This window comes from Akebia trifoliata, chromosome 16, assembly GCF_017979445.1.
Source record: "Akebia trifoliata isolate Shusen 1 chromosome 16, ASM1797944v1, whole genome shotgun sequence".
Classification (NCBI taxonomy): domain Eukaryota; kingdom Viridiplantae; phylum Streptophyta; class Magnoliopsida; order Ranunculales; family Lardizabalaceae; genus Akebia; species Akebia trifoliata.
The window spans coordinates 23,068,374-23,086,197 of NC_141390.1; the positions used below are offsets into that span (position 1 = coordinate 23,068,374).

General features: G+C 32.8%; 1 pseudogene; it reads right to left on the bottom strand.

The window, feature by feature from the left end:
• Positions 1 to 166: 166 nt before the first annotated feature.
• On the bottom strand, positions 167 to 5,994 carry LOC147382923 (secreted RxLR effector protein 161 pseudogene; annotated as a pseudogene).
• Positions 5,995 to 17,824: the final 11,830 nt, after the last annotated feature.

Sequence of the window (17,824 nt, forward strand, 5' to 3'; positions counted from 1 at the left end):
TTGACTAGAAGTCATTAGAAACTCTGTATCTGTAGTATAATCCAGCCCTACCTAGCAAAAAATAGAGCATGTTCTAAGTCATCCAATAAATATGAGCTGCACTGATCGTGGCTCATTACTCAAATAATTAGAGTTAGCTCTGACCCAAATGTTGTTGTTTCCTTGATTAAGGGATCCAAGTCAATCCCATGTAGAGCAAGGAGCGCTCAGTATCACTTCTTGCAACGATGAAATATTTGTGATCACCTTCACAAAACATCACCTAAAACAAGAAAACACATAAAAATTAGAACATGAAAAAAAAAAAAAAATTCTTAATTAGTTTGTTTGATTTGAGCAATAGCAAGTCTAGATCATCTTAATCTATCATGTCCATAATCTGCGAAAGTCCATAATAATGAATTACTTGCATCTAATCAACCATCACCTATAAGCTATCCTCCTACCTACTTACTCTCCTTATTAAACTAATCTCCAACTATAGATTCAAAGATGAAATTTCCCTAACTGAAAAAAAGATTGGGATTCCCAATCTAGTTAAAGCAACAATGAATTTTGTTTTTCAAACAAACATAGGCCAGTACGTACCAAGGATTTTCTTAGGGGTGCTAAAATCATTGAGGTTGTCGAACCAGTTGGTTCCTCGTTACAGGACATTTGTAGAAAAAATAAACTGAGTGAATAGCCTGCTCCGTACGAGTTTCTCAATTTGCTTCTTCTATGATTTATTTTTTCTTCTTCTTGTCGAAATAGTCTGAAATGGACCAAAGATGGTCACTCAAATGTTGCAATCACCTATGCATCAAGTGTTTGGTTCAACAGTCGAAGTCTAATATCTTAGAATGAACTTTTAGAACAGTTGAAGTTTGTCCTACTGACTGAGGCCGAAGTGCTTGATTTTCTGAATCCTAAAGAATTGTTTTTAATTTGCTTATTAATATTTTGTAAGACATAAAGTAGTTAATTGAATCATGCTGCTTCATTCTTGGTAACTTCTGATTCATGATTGTTCAAGACTATCTAAATTTGAGTTGATACATTTCATATTTCAAAGATTCTGGCCTTTCAATCTAAACCTAGTGTTAGATTTTCCAGCTTTTAGTGCCAGCCAGTCTCATTTAAAAAGCCTTTGATTGTATCAAATCGATTGATCTCTTTGATGTTGAGTATGGAGTTAGGGGGATTGATATCAGTGAAGCAATGCGATTGAAAATAGAGGTTCAAAAACAGTGGCATGTTAAAATCGAGCTATGGATATTTAGTTGAGAAAGGATGGTCTTATTAAATTGATAGGTCACTTATTGCTAAATCTAGCAAATATGTTGCTGAGAAATTAGACATTGGCTAATGCACATTGTTCCAAAGGAATAGGAAAGAGACATTGTGGCATTTATAGAAGTCATATGTTAATTAATCGTTTAATTTTACTTAAAATTCAGTTATGGAGACTTGGGTTCTTTCAAGCCACAATAAACTCCAGAATTGAAGTATTTGTGCAGCAAAACATTTCTTCTGAACTAGATATTGGTGTAATCTACCAAAAATGAAAAAAACAAACTCAAAATATTAAGCTTCATGAATTTGTATTCTTGTGCTTAGTTTTGTAGCTCTAGCAATGTCCATTCCTTTGCAGGTGCTTATGTTCTTAAGGTAGAAACTCAATTCCAGACACATAAATTTATCAGTCTCTTTGGCTATAGATTTCTAAGTTCCTTTAATGCAGGTATCGTTGTTGTATATACTGTTTCTCCTTTTGAGAGACACTGCAAATTTTGCGTAGAGATCATTATGAAGGCTGGGGGACGTTTCAATGGATGAGGGCCTAAGTGCCTTACATAAAAAGTGACTCCATAAAATAAAATAGTTTAGAAAAAACAAATAATAATAATGTGAGGTGTATGCCATGATGAAAAAAAGGCGTAAGCTTCAGTTACGCCTTACACTGAGGCGTAAACCTTTTGGGAATTTCTTGATCTTGGACATACATTTCATCTTTTTTTCTTTTTCTTTCATTTCTTTTTTGCATTTCAAGGCTTTTTTGGTGAGTCTCGGCTTAAGGTGAACCTCAAGGCGTAAGCCTTTAAAACAGTGATTTGGATTACAAGTGTGATGCACCATCCAAGAACACGAATTTCTTTTTTGGTGGTACAAAAGAGAGACAGTTGGAAGATAAAGTAAGAAATGAAAGTTTAAATTTAAGTTAGCTGTGAAGATAATGACTCATACCTTATTTCTCCTTATGCTTTTGGTTAATTCAATTATTATAATTTATCATTAAAGAAAAGTAGGTTTAAAAACTCAAAGCTTCTAAACTATAGAGTAATACAAAGGCATGCGAAAAAAAAACAAAAAAAAGTGAAAAAGAAAATGTGTTGGGCAATATCCTACGCTGATAAGTCGATACTCTTTAATCCTTATATTAAGTGGTATGCTTTTTGTTAAACACCTTGGTATATGTTATATCTACATTTTAGATACAATGCATTTGACAAACTGATATTTATTTAAATAATATAAATAACAAGAATTGTTTGAATAAATTAAGATTGAATATAAATTGCTTCAAGAGGTATCCCATTCTTGAATTTGATCAACTCATATAGCAAATTCTTTAAGAATGGAGTACTCTTTTTTTTCCTTTTTTTTTTATAACAGAAGACAAGATGATGGTAATTCTTTAAAGCAAAAGAATGAAGAAATCTGATGAGTTAGGTTTTAGTTCTTTTGCAGATCCAGAGAACTCTACAATTGCGAATAGAAGCACAAGGAAGGTTCCAAATGATGTTTAAAAAGCAATGCTAGGCGGGTAGTGAAAAGCTCAAGTGGCCATCTTCATCCACCCTGAATGTCTCTTCTACTCTGTTTTCAAACTTGATGTAGAACTCCCCCTTGAACAACGAAGTGGAATTGTGGAAAAGGATTATATTGAAACAGGACAAGAATCCATTGATTACATTACATCATCACTAGAAAGCTCTCAGAAGTTTTGTGCGAAGCAATAGGCATCTGAACACGAAGTCATTGAGGTTGTTGAGGCAGGTGTAGTTTGTATGTCAAGTACCCCACCTGCAAAGTGTTCGAGAGCAGATAACATTGCCAAATCAACATCAGATTAACAAGTCCATAGTACTGGCATTCAACTTCTCATGAAAACATGGTTTGTTTTTATTAAGAGAGACAATGTAACTCTCTTTATAAGCTATTATTTTTTTTGTAAAATGGGGAATAAATGTGTTATTTATAGTGGGATTGTTCATGACCATTGGAAGTGGAATAGAAAATGTGACTGTTGGAGCATGGATCAAAGACTACTTTTTTTTTTATTTAAATTTGACCATTATAGTGAAATCGAGGATCCAACCATTGATTTTTAAGGGTCACTTGAAAACCAACGGTTGGATTGCCGATTTTTTATGGCCACTTGAAAATCAACAGTTGGACAGTCGGTTTCAAGGGACTAATTTTGTCCACTTGAAAATTGGCAGTCCAAATTATTATTTTCTAATAATTATAAAATAATATATTATTTTTTAATAATTTTTCCTTATTTTAATTTCCCCTTCATAACCCAGAATAATAGTGAATGGTGGCGACTCTGAAACAAAGTAATTCATGGAAATAAGAATTCATGCCTTTCATGGTGTTCAGATTGTCGAATTTCTACTTTATAAAGGACCCCTCCAATAAAGGACCCCCTCTGCTTTTATAAGTTTGAGTGTTGATTTTCTAACTCAGACTGACTCAAAAACTCACGGATGTGGCATCTGCAAGAAGCGTAGATTTTTTTAGAGAGCTACTATTGCCACACCAATTCTCATATAAATCACCAAAAACTTGTACACAATTGGTGTCGCTTTAGAAAAAATTGGTGTGTCAATAACAACTCCCAAGGGAAAAAATCTACAGCTTTCTCTCTCTCTCTCTCTTCCATTATCATTCCCGGGCATGTGAATGTGAAAAAGAAAAAGAAAAAGACAAAAAAAGTGAAATAAAAGGGAAAAAACAAAATAGGTAAAGTAGAGAGTGTTGCGTATGTGAACCCCCTTATGAAGTTCACTTAGTAATTTGGTGAAACACCTAAAAGGTACTTAACTAAACACTTTATATGCTATACCTTACAAAACCTTATTTGATAATGGCAATGAAGAGTAACCCAACTAATAATAGTAAATGCAAAGAAAATAAACAATTACACAATGAAAAGAGTAAGAACACAAGATTTTACATGGTTCATCCAAATGCTACGTTGACGAAGGTATGAGCGTTAGACCTCAATTTCAATATGAAGTAAACAGGGTAAATTGATACAAGGACTCCATTTATCACTTAGATTCACCTTTTTCTAGATCTCAATCTTTCCAAACCTCTCAATTTCTCTTCTCTAGAAAAGACTTAGACTTCTTACAACAAAAAAACAAAACCCTCTTTAGAAGCACCGCATAAGTAGGCAATTTACATAAGTTACAAGCCCAACCCATATTATCTTGGACCGACCCAATAATAAACACACTTGGACCGGGCCTAATTGACTTTTGGGCCATTCTTCAACAGAGAGGATCCATCGAGAATCGAACTCTAGAAAAGAAAAGAGTCGTGTTGGAATGGCTGCTGTACACACTTTGTTTCACACTACACTGTCAGGGAGGTGTGCACCTCCACGTCTGTAGTGTGAAGTGCAATCACTCCAGCATTTTCCTGAAACAATTTTTGTTTTTATAAATTGGGGTGCGACCAACTACTTGTGGTGCTACTAAAATAGAAAGGGTAAGTGTTAAGAAGTTGTGGTACGGAGCACACAATTACAACTAAAGTAAAAAAAGAAAAAAATGAAAAAATGATGAACGCCAAAATTTAACATGGAAAAAACCTCCAAAAATTGGAGTAAAAACACAGGCAAATTGTAGAAGAATTTCATTATTACAAAAGAATTACAATAATTTCTCTTTAAAATAAGGATAGTACAATTGACAATACTCTTTCTCTCTCTTATAATAGGAGAAAATACACTCTATCTTTAACAAACATGGGATACAACATAAGGATGTGATGATCTTTAAAGAAGAAGAGGCATGTATATATAGAGGGAGGAAGGTGATTTTAATGTTTATCTAGTCATCATATTTGACTTATCCAATCGGTAAATTTGACTTATCCAGTCGTCAAATTTGAATTATCATTCGTCAAATTTGACTTTTTCAAGTCGTCATATTTGACTTTTCTTGATCGACTTCAGCCAATAAAAGTGACTTTTTTATCTGAAAATTTCCCACTTAAAGTCACTTTTGCAATTCTTCTATCATTTCTACTTGCCATTTCTATGTTACTTATGTTTCTGCTAAGCTAATAAAGGATTGACACCAACTAAACTTATCATTGTTGATCGGCTTTATGAACATATCAGCTAGGTTATCTATAGTATGGATTTTATATATATCCACACTTCCTTCTTCCACCTTCTACAAACGAAGTAATACTGAACTTGTATGTGCTTTGTCTTTGAATGAAATGTTGGATTCTTTGCCAGATGCATAGCGCTCTGACTATCACAAAATAGAGTAATTTTCTCTTGTCACAAAATAACTCCTCTAATAGCATTTGTAACCATATTGCCTCTTTGCTAGCTTGTGTAGCTGTGGCGTATTCTACCTCTGTTGTAGAAGTAGTTACAATAGGCTACAGTTTCAAAACCCAGCTTACAGCTCCTCCAGCAAGAGTAAACACATAACCTGAGGTAAACTTGCTCTTGTCAAGATCACCTACATAATCTGAATCAACATAGCCTTTGACAATAAAGTTTGATCCTCCATAACATAATGCATCTTTTCAGGTACCCTTGACATATCTCAGGATCCTCTTTACAGCACTCCAATGCTCTTTATCAGGATTCGCCATGTATCGACTAATCACTCCCACTGCTTGTGCAATGTCTGGTCTTGTGCAAATCATAGCGAACATTAAGCTTCCCACTGCTGATGCGTACGGTACTCGAGACATTTCCATCCTCTCTACTTCGTTGTTAGGACTTATTCTTGAAGATAACGTGAAATTAATAGGAAAAGGGGTAGAGAGTGGCTTACAATCTTGCATATTGAAGTGCTGCAAGATTTTTTTCAAATAATTTTTCTAAGAAAGCCATGTCTTCCTATTATTTCTGTCTCGGTAAATTTGCATCCCTAAAATCTTGTTTGTTGGTTTCAAGTCCTTCATTTCAAACTCCCTAGCCAACTATGCATTCAACTCTTTAATACGATCTTTGTTAGGGCCTGCTACCAACATGCCGTCAACATACAACAACAGAATAAAGAAATTACTATCACCAAACCTCTTGTAGTACGTTCAAGGATCTAAACTGAGTCTGTTGTATCCAAGGCTCATGATGAAGAATCAAATCTCTTATACCAACATCTTGGAGCCTGTTTGAGATAGTATAGAGATTTGTTCAACCTACAAACCAAGTTCTTTTTTTTTCATCAAAACCTCCTGGTTAGAGCATGTAAATCTCTTCTTTAAGTTTTCCATGAAGAAATGTAGTTTTCACGTCCAACTGCACTAAGTACAAGTCAAATGTAGCACATATCGCCAAGACTACTCAAACTGTTGTAAGTCGAACAACATGAGAGAAGATTTCATTGAAGTCTATGCCTTCTGTCTGAGTGAATCCTTTCACCACCAATCTAGTACGATACCGCTCCACTTGGTCATTGCCATCTTGTTTGATCTTGTAAACCCATTTATTCCTGATGGCCTTCCTTGTGATAATGGAATAAGATCCCAAGTCTTATTTTTTTGGAGAGCGTCAATTTTTTCTTGCATTGCTGCCATCCACAGAGAAGCTTCTTGGCTTTTTGTAGCATCGTGGAAAGTTGACGGCTCTCCATCCTCTTTTAGTAGACAGTATGCAACATTTCCCTCCATGATGTACTTTGAGTGCCAAGCTGGTTCTATTTTTTCTAGAGTTGACTGTCGAACTTGTGGAGTTGCAAAATCAACGTAATATTGTTCTTCATGCTCTGGTGCTGCTTCAGAAGAATCTGGAACTTTCTGGAACTTCTTGTTCTTATCTTTCTTCAACTTGAACTGTAGTAGTCTCTGGTTTCTCTTTTGAAGTGTTATCTTTTTTTTTCTTATACTTTATCTTCTGTAAATATCACATCTTTGCTGCTTATCACCTTGCGGGCAGTGGGATCCCACAGGCGGTACCATTTAACTCTATTAATTACCCTAAGAAAATGCATTTTCTAGATTTTGAATCCAGCTATGATGTTTCTTAGGCATTGTACATAACGTACATAGGACTTCCAAATGTATGCAAGTGAGAATAATCAGCTGACTTACCAGTCCACATCTCTATGGGCGTCTTCAGATCAATTGCGGTTGATGGTAATCGATTGATCACATAACAAGCAGTCTTGACTACTTCTGCCCAAAATAACTTAGCCATCCCTACAATTCTCAACATCGTTCTTGTCTGTTCTAACAAGGTTCTGTTCATCCGCTCTGCTACTCCAATTTGCCGTGAGTATATGCCACTATGAACTACCTTTTGATACCTTCTTGTTGACAGAAGTTATTTGTGGCACCCCGCCAAACACTAACACAAATCCTCATGTCAGATCTCGAGGTACTAGGTGGCACCTCGAAATTTCGACATGGTCTCCTCTATTTATGTTAGCATTCCAAGGTGTTCAACCTTCACTTGATAAACGACATACAATTCTGCATATAAACAAATAAAATATAATACTAATGGAAGCCTATATACATCTAATAATGTACGATATATCAGAGTACGGAAGAAGAAAATTTATATATTGGATTATACAGAGATCCCTCACTCTAACAAAATTCCTAATGTTAAAAACAAAAATCTATATTACTTTTGAATGAATCGACATCACTAGGGGTAATAACCCTAGTACTCACCAGGTAATGGACTTTGGTCGTCTATCTGACCCACCAGATAGTCCCCACTCGCTGGTTCTACGCTCGTCTCGCCAACTGCAGGCTTTGAAGTTAAAAAAATAGGAAGGAACGGGTGAGTAACAATGGTTACCCAGTAAGGAAACAAACAATTTCTACTAATAACCCCTCCTAACATGAACAAATAAACATACTAAATCATTTTAAAATATACAAAATTTTACAGAAGAAACTACGATTAACTGGTACATATAGCTAGGGATGAGCAACTAAACATTTTAAAACTGACATTACATCAACCAACGGTATTCACTATAGCATTTTCTTTATATACAAATCTAATTGATCAAATAAAAATATTAAATATGCATTTCATTTTATATATCAAAGTAAGACAACAGATACATAATACACTATGGTGGAGTATTGGAAAATTACTTAAAGGGCCTGGCAAAGGGACTTTTTTCTTCTTAATAGTCCATAAGTTTTGGGTAGTTTCTTAATAGTACATTTGGCAAACTTTTCTCTTTTTAAAATAGTACATGGACTTCATCTCCCACATTTCTCACGATAGATTGTCCTAAGAGTTCTAACTCATTGTTATCATCCAAATTAAAAGAAAGGATTTTTTGCATCTCAATCGAGTTTCGGAGATTCAATTTGATCGGAAAGACTTTAAGAAAGAAGAAGAAGTCATTTTTAAAGATTTTTCACTTTCATTTTTCTTAATTTTTGGATGAAAATTGACCAAGAATGGCTCTTTTTTGTTGAACCATTCTTTTAAGCAAAAACTGCTTCAAAAATTATCATTGTTATAACTTTCGTTCTTTTCATATTAGTTGTAACAAGACTTTGCACATTACTACCCAATCCGTTTCAGGTGTGATCAAACAATTTTCTCTTTCCTTATTGCTTGCATATTGAAGACAATATGTCAGTTAAGTTTGGGGGTATTATGTTAGTTCAAATTGCATTATATTTCATTACTAGTTTAGTTTCATGTTTTCAGAAAAAAAAAAAAATTGAAAAAAATCAAAAATATTTAACACTTCCAAAATATTTTTTTCAAACTCTTTCTATGTACTGTTTATATATGAATTTCAAATCTTAGGCTCATGTCTTAATTTTTTATCATAAGTTCTTTCTGGTATTCCTCCTCAAGAAAATTAAAAGAATACTTTGAAAATTCACGACACTTCTAATTAAATAAAAATAAGATTTTATGGAACAAGTATCGACCCTCTTCTCTGTATAGAGTGGTAGGGAAAACCAAATCTAATAAACTATGACTTATTTGTCCTTTGGTTGGCTGCTTAAAAGAAAAATAAAATTTGAATTAGTGTCACTTAGACAGCAACCATAGAATTAAACTAGGTACCTTGAAAATGACTACCTATTTTTTGTAAAAGGAACACCAGAAAATAGCGAAGTATGACAAATTTGATAAAATAAAAATCAGAAAGATGTGAAAAAGACAAAAGTAAAGTAAAAAAGTTAGAACTGAAAAAGTACAAAAATAAAAAGAGTCCAATGAGACCAAATAGTTCAGTAGGGTAAAAGCCATCAATGGTAAAAATGTGAGTAAACTAGAATATCACAGATAAAGCCCCTTAGAGGTATTAAAGTGAACATCCAACCTCTCACAATCCCAGATAGGATGTTTAGTTCTAAGTTAGAACTTAAGTAGAACCAACCATTCTTAGCAGTTAGGAGGTATAATCTTGTTTCTAAAAAGATGTTGCTTCTAAAAAGAAAAATCAGAAAATTGCACAAGTACTCAAGTTATCTTTGAAATTTTCTAAAATGAGGAATGAAAACTAGAACTTTGCTCAAATGTTTGGATATTTAACTGATTTATTAAATATCATTATATTCGTTTTACATACTTTGATTTTGATTTTAATATTTCTATAAAATGTTAGAATTTTGTGGGTATATTATCTACAAACCCTCATGAGTCAAACTCGTTCACTAAGAGTAACATAGGGGTTTAAGGGCTTACTGCATATGTTAAATGTAATCGGGAACCTCACGAAAGAGGTGTTATTTAAATTTAATTTTTGCTCGAAACTAGTAAAATTGAAGTTTGGGGTGTGATCAGGTCCTAATAAGTCTACTATGAGACCATAATTGTATAAGAATTATCCACAATTGATTGACACATTGTCCCAAATAAACATAAATCGTATAAATTTGCCAAAATATTGAAACTATTAGAATTTCTAACTATTTACAGGTAAAAAGAGCAAATTTGGAGATAAAGAATATTGAAACAATTTTTATTGCAACGCTCAAGCCAAAATAGAGCATCCAACTAAAGCACAGATCCCAATGCTACCACATCACCGTGCGGCCGTAGGCACCACGATAATCTCGAGAAGTTATGCCTCGAGATTTGTACTAAACATTCTAGACTCTTTGGTCGATACAATTGTAGACTCTTCTCAAATCAATTAAGGCAAAAATCCCATCCAATAATCCGATTAGAAAAGCTATAAATTGAGGGGATTGTCCCAAAGGAATGTGTCCCTCTTCTTCTTCTTAATTTAATTCTATATTTTCTGATTTCTATAAGAGAGAGAGTTCTTTTAAAGTGAGAGCTAAAAGAACTCTCTCCTCTTTGTAATCTTAGTTTAGTTCTTAATTTAATTGGAAACTTTGTAATTTCTTTTAAGGGAGATTTAGCTAAAGTTTGAAAATCAAGTTGCAACATAGATTGTCTCACTCTCTTTTCCACTATGTTTTCTTTATTTCACTATTGCTGTAATTTGTTCCTCGCAATAATCGGCTAGACTCTCCATAGAGAGGACAATGATGCCAAAGCGAGTCTATCTTGATCTAGTTTAAGCAATTATATTATTTCTATTTTAATTGTGCTTATGTGAAGTTTATTAAGTTTAGATTATCTGATTTGTATTGATTGTCTTCAATTTGATGATTCATGCTTAGATAAGATCAAGCTTAATCATACTTAGTGACAACTTGATATATAAATTTGATAATATCGTCTTGATTCACTAATCACTTACTATTGGATTCATCTATAAACTTAATCGAATTATCTTTTGATCCACGAACAATGGTTTGTTGGGTGAATTGAGATCGAATTAAAGTTATTAGATTATCAAGATAGCTTGCAAAGGTTGAATTGATCTCTCCACTCTTTTACATTGCTTTAATTTCTAATATTGTTTCATTTCATTTTACTTCATAGTTGTAATTCTTCTATAATCTGTTTTCAAAATTTGTTTTGGTTTCAATTTGAAAGAAAAGTTGAATCTCTATTTTTCCTGTGGAATGAACCTTACTCATCAAAGTTTCCTTTATTATTTGTTCAATTTTCATATTTGTAATCAATCCAAACTACAAGTTCGAACACTTTACCTGAGAAGGAACATACTCAATGGTAAGATACCCCACGAAATTCACCTTCTAACTAACCTCACATCCCTTGATTTATCTAATAACTCGTTTACTAGTGGGCCCATACCATCTTGGATAGGTAACCTTATGATGCTTAAGGTCCTATATCCCTTAAATACAAGCTTAAATTCCAGCATTCCCAATGAGATTGGATCTTGCACCAACGTTTCTTATCTTGACCTGTCATCTAACAACCTTTCTGGTGAAATCCATCCATATTTTCTATCCAATTGGACTCAACTCTTCTATTTGGCCTTGTCTAGTAATAGATTATCAGGGCACATACCAACTGAGCTTGGATTGCTATCAAAATTAAAATATTAGAAACTCAGTGATAATGAATTAATTGTAGAAATTCCTGAAACTATTTGCTATTTGAGTTATCTTGAAATCCTTCAAGGTTCTCAAAATCAATTGGAAGGACCTGTGCCAAGATGTTTAGGTAGTTGCATATACCTAAAAGTTCTATACCTCGGAAGCAACAAGTTATATGATACATTTCCAGTTTGGATGGAGACATTGCCTTTCTTGCAAGTCCTTGTATTGGGATCCAACAAATTCTAATGTCCCATTGAATGTCCTCAAACCAATTATGGTTTTCAAATGTTTCATATTATATTGGAAATTACTATAAAGTCTCAGTGAGACTTGCAATCAAAGGACGTGATCTGCTACTAACTGACAGCATCTTGACCATCTTCACATCAATCGATTTCTCTAACAATCAATTCCAAGGTGGAATTCCTGAAGTGATAAGGGACCTCAAATCTCTTATTCTATTGAATTTCTCTCGTAATAACCTCATTGGTCACATCCCATCATCGATAGGAAATTTAGCTCAACTGGAGTCATTGGATTTCTCGCAAAACAAGTTCTCTGGAGAGATTCCTTAGCAACTAATTCGCCTTACATTCCTTGCAATAATGAATCTCAAACATGATCAACTTGTAGGGAGCATACCACAAGGTTATCAATTTAACACATTTTCAAATAATTCGATTATGTGGGTTTCCATTACCAAGACAATGCAAAGGCATATAGGCGATTTCTCCCCCAACAACATGAGGTTTCAATGTCCACAAGTGACTTCAATGGGAAATCTAAGATGATTGGATATAGATGTGGGATGGTAATTGGTGTTTCAATTGAATATATTACTTTCTTGAAAGAAATGGATGGCTCATAAGGACTTTTGAAAGGAAATGATGCAGTCAAGGCAAAAGATTGAAGAGAATACATAGACTCTAGTGACATGGAAGATGCATAAATGTAATAAAAGAACAAGCTTTTGATCAATTTAACATAGTCGGCAAGGTTTATTTCAAAATTTTCATAAGATGTTGTAGTTGGTAACATTTGTTAATAAAGCAAGTTGTCTCTTCGCTTCTAATCTAATATTACCGACTCAAAGATTCAACTCCTATTTCTCCAAGAGTCCTAGGAAATTTGTTTGACAACTTATAAAGTTTTTCTTATTAATAGGTACATTTTTTCTTAAATCAGTGTTATCAAAATCTTAACCCAAAAATTTTGGAGTAATTTTAAAAGTATTGTAAAATAATTATAGAAATTGAAAATGTTGTCTTAAAAATCATTCTTTCGATGATTTAAATGAAGAGTCAAGACTACATAGAATTAAGGTTTTGTGTAATTCAAAGAGTTATAGTGATGATTGAAGTTTTTTCACTCAAAAATTAAAAATAATTTAGGGGTTTTTATGTAATTTTACATAGAATATGCCTTCTTAAGAACGTTTACTGGTCCCCCCAACTCGTTTTTCCCGTGTAGACTTTGGTTCGTCCTTTTTCTCATTAGTCATGCATGATTTTTGGACTATGACGAGGCATCTGTTAGAACATACATCTTTTTCGTTGGGAATCACAATTTTACGGTATCATACATATGTGCAATTGTGTACCTCTTTTCCCATTTGTCGTGATTTTCGGAATCCCCCTATGACATGCACCTGTGAGATTTTATTGCGACAGCCAAATATCTTAATTTCTTTTAAAATCCTTATACAAGTTCTTAATTAAATAAAAATGCAACCACTGAGATTTCCCATTAAAATAGTGAGTTACTATTGACAACCCATCAATTAGTTATTACATTCCAATTGTTTAAATTATTTATCACACACTAATTAAAGATTAAAAACACACTTTTCAAATATTATTGAAGTTTATCTCAAATCATAATCTCAATATTATAAAACATTAGAATACTCATATGAAATCCTAAACGCTCATAAAAAAAGAATTTAAACAAAAAAATACGAGAATTTCTATGGCACACCCCAACTTTTACTTATTCTCAACCATTATTCATCTATTTTCTATATTTTTAATTGGGATGTAATAAGTAAAAGTTGGGGTGCCAGTAGAAACTCTCGCAAAATATCTCTCACTGTAAGAAGTTGACACACCTCTTTTTTATTTTTGAGAGTTAGTTAGAAAATGATTTTTCTTTCAAAATTATTTTTATTTGAATTTTTTCAGGTAATCATTTCATTCAAAATAAATAATTTTATTTTTCATAAATTACTTTTTTGAAATTTATTTTTTCTTGATCTAAAACTTTGGTGTTGGATTGCCAATTTGGTAATCCATTTGTGCTCAACGACTCTTCATTAGTAAGTTATTAGGGAAAGTGATACTCTTAACATATTTTAACGAGCCCTGCTTAGGGGTGTCAATGGGTCGGTTCCAAGTTCGATTCCTATGACATTTGGAACCATAATCTTTATATTTCATCGGTTCTGATTGTAAAATAAGTGGAACCGGAATCAGAATCATAAAAAATCACGGGTACCCGTCAGTTTCGGTTCTCAAGAATCGAATAAGAAAAATTATTTCAAAATCATTATTAAAAAATTCCTTCTAAAAAATAACATATTATTTGTAAAGTATCAACTTAATAATAATTTGTTCCACTAACATGATAATTTAATGACTTTTATTTTCAAATATTAAAATTTATTTCCTTTGCAAGTAATAAATTTAAAAAGAAATGACTCATCTTAAGCTCAAATATTTAGTTTATATGAAATTTGAAGAACTTTATATCATATATGTTAATTTTAAAATATAAGATTACCTTGAATCATGTATAATGTAAAAATAAATGACAAAATAAATGGGTTCTAGGTACCTGCTGGTATCCATCGGATAAAACCTAATGGTTTCAGTTCCTATCGATTCGGTTCCATATTAGACTCGACTCTAATCAGTTCCAATAAAAAGGAAACTAGAATCGAGGTTTTCAATTTCGGATAAACCTCGGTTCCGGTTCTGGGTAAATGGGTACCCATTGACACCCCTAGCCATGCTACCCTTATTAAGTTAGTAAGGATTTCACCCTTACTAGGGGTCCTTGGGCTCACCTTGTGGCATCCAAAAACATGACCCGATGCTTTGGTATTGTAGAGGGAAAAAACCTATGAACTTTGAAAATAGAATTCCAAAAAGAAAAAGTTCTTTTTCACCATTGAATTTCATTTTTAAGTTTGGGAGTTATTTGAAAATTAGATAGTCGTCCATTTTCAAAACCTTGGATCAAGCTCAAAATAAATTATTTTTTTAATTTTTAATTTTTAATTTTTTTTATCTGATTTTTTCCATGAAACTTATAGGGTTGTGGCATTTGACTAGTGACTGATGATATGATAATCCTTTATAGCAAAATGACTTAAAAATTAAAATAAAAATAACACCTTTTTTACTTGTGTGACTACGACGGTCGATTCCTCCAAAATTAGCGGAGAGCGTTCATCGTGTGAGTCTTCCTATTTTTTATCTTTATCAATTGATCCGTTTCCAATATCCGAGATGAGGTATTCTCCTCCTAGATCTGACAATTTTCTACCTTTTCTAGGTGTTTTTTTTAGTAAAAAATGATATTTAGGTGTTAGGTAAGGACTTGGGACTTCAAATTTAGGATTTTGAGAAGATTGGAGAGAATTTTTGACCTCTCTTTCCTAGGATTTTTCTTAACCTACGTATTTAGATTGTGGATGCTCCTTTTTATAAAGTTTTTTTGGGAGTTTTTCAGTTTGACTAGGTTTCTTCAAGATAAAATTAAGTTGTTTAATTAAAGTTTTAATTCTTATGTATAATGAAGATTTTTAGGTTTTTGGGAAATCTTCCTAATTATATTTTTAATTCATTGGGACCCCAAATGGAGGGTTCTTTTATAAATATCATGTGGGCCCCACTTAAATAAATGACTCACCACTTAAAAGTTGGCCCGTGGGCTTAATTAATTGGTTTTATTTGTTTAAAAATTTTAATTTAATTTATTAAGATTTCACTTTACGTTAATAAATATTTTAATTATTAATTTCAAAATTTTACATCTTTTAGGATTGAAAAATTACTGGTTTGCCCTCAAAGATGACTTTTGAGTTGAGAAGTTATTTTTTGACGTTTTGGAATATTTTGAAATTAGCTTTTCATAAGGAATTTAATGAGGATATCGATCTTTGTTACTTGTCGAATTTGGTAAAAATTGGCGAAACAATTTATTTGATTTTAATTTGTTGTTTTATGTACTCGAAAGGATTTTTCTAATTGTAATGTAAGCTCTAAGGAAGTTTTGATGTTAGGTGTATTTTGATAATTTAATCATTTTTTATGATTTTTTCTCGTAAAACTTCTTTTTGTCTCAAAATGATGATTTCTATGTTTTGGGTCATATTTTCTTAGTGTAACGTGGTTTCTAAAGTTTTGCTTGCTTAAAATACATCATCCGAATTTCTAAAATATATCTAGTAACAAATAAAAAATATTAGAATATTCATCCATCATTGGGACCTATCGCAATAAGATTGACGAGTTGATTAATTTGGCGTATGCAAAAATGGGATGTCTACAACGTTATAGAGAAAATTAGGAAAATTTGTTTATAGTTTTGTTTTGGAAAATAAGAAAGTCACTATTAAAAGTAAGTACTTGCTGAAGTTTTTTGTGAGCTTGGGACTTTGATAAAAATTCACTTGGATTTCATCATTTGGGATCTCAAAACTTCAAAACAAGTTTATGTGCTCCCTTAGGAGACTTTGTTTATTAGTTTCATCTATAGGTAAGATTAATGACTTGAACTACACCATGTAAGGAATCAAAACTACATGCATGAGATTTTTGTCCACTTTGAACTTTTTTTTGTTGGTTCAAAAGGTTAGATATAAGCCTAGAAAGACTTACATCCTTACTTGTAGTTATTTTAATGAGTGTGTGCATAAGTGTATGCGTGAGGTGGATTTAGCAAGAGAAGATTACCTCATCAGAGGGCTTACTCTCTAATACTATTGCCACCGAGGAATAAAAGAAGATAAACATCTAGGCTAGGAAATTAAATTTGCAAGAAAAGTAAATGAAATGTAAATCAATTATACTATGAAATTTAAATTGCATGTAAGTAAATAAAAGTAAAGTAACCTAATATAATGCTCTCAAAGAGCTTATTGAAGATTTATTGAGGAGATTACCTCTAAGAGGGATCACTCTTTACCCCTAGAAGAGATTACTCTTTACCCCAAGCCTCTAGCTAAGGAAATGTAAAGCTACATTACTAAACTAGGAAACATGTAAATAAGGTATAATTACTTGAAATTAAAAAATGGGGATAGTAAGAATAAAGATATTAGATGGGGGAATGGATGGTTTAACCCCACCTTGGTCTTCTTATTCTTGGATTTTGAGAGAATAGAAAGCTAGAGAGGTTAAAGAGATTTTTGGGCAGAATTTCAAATCACCAAAATGAGCTTGTTTTTTTTATTTGCCTAGAAAAAATCTCAAATTTATATGATTTTGGAAGAACCTTAGGGACAGTTTTGACTTAAAACCTAGACTTCTCAATATTTTCACTAAAACCTTCATGGAAGATCTAAATTATTTATCTGTTCCTTGGTCTTGATGATCTTTCATTCATCCACGTGTCTTTCCAATTATGATGATCAAGGGATAGATTAATAAAAACCAACAAATTCTAAAGGATTCTTAGTTGAGGCTAAAATGGTCCTAAGACCTTCATATTGAATCAAATTGAAGAGAACTAGACCAAATGAGATGTAATTAAGTGGTTGGATTTTGAATAATTTAGTTAATTCCCTTAGGAGAGTCTCCAACAAATTAGGGATATGTTGGTTATTGAGCTCAAGTTCTAGAGAATTCTCTAGGGTGGACAAAGTGGTCATAGGCTTTGGAAGGTGGTCAATTTACATGAAATGCCATGAGAGCTCTTCGAATTTTTAAGAAGATTGAAAGGGTAAAATGGTGAAGCCTCCCTAATGTGTCTAAATCAAAGTTAAAGAAGGTAATTGACTTTCAGTGGGGACCAAGCAAAACCTTGGTTCAAGATTGAGAAGATCACCAAAAGATCCTAGGTGAAAGAGAGTTATGAAGTTTAAGGTGTGGGTAAAAATGGGATTAAAAGATGATTAAAAGAGGGAAAATCCTACTTAGGAGGGTGGATGAGGTCATTT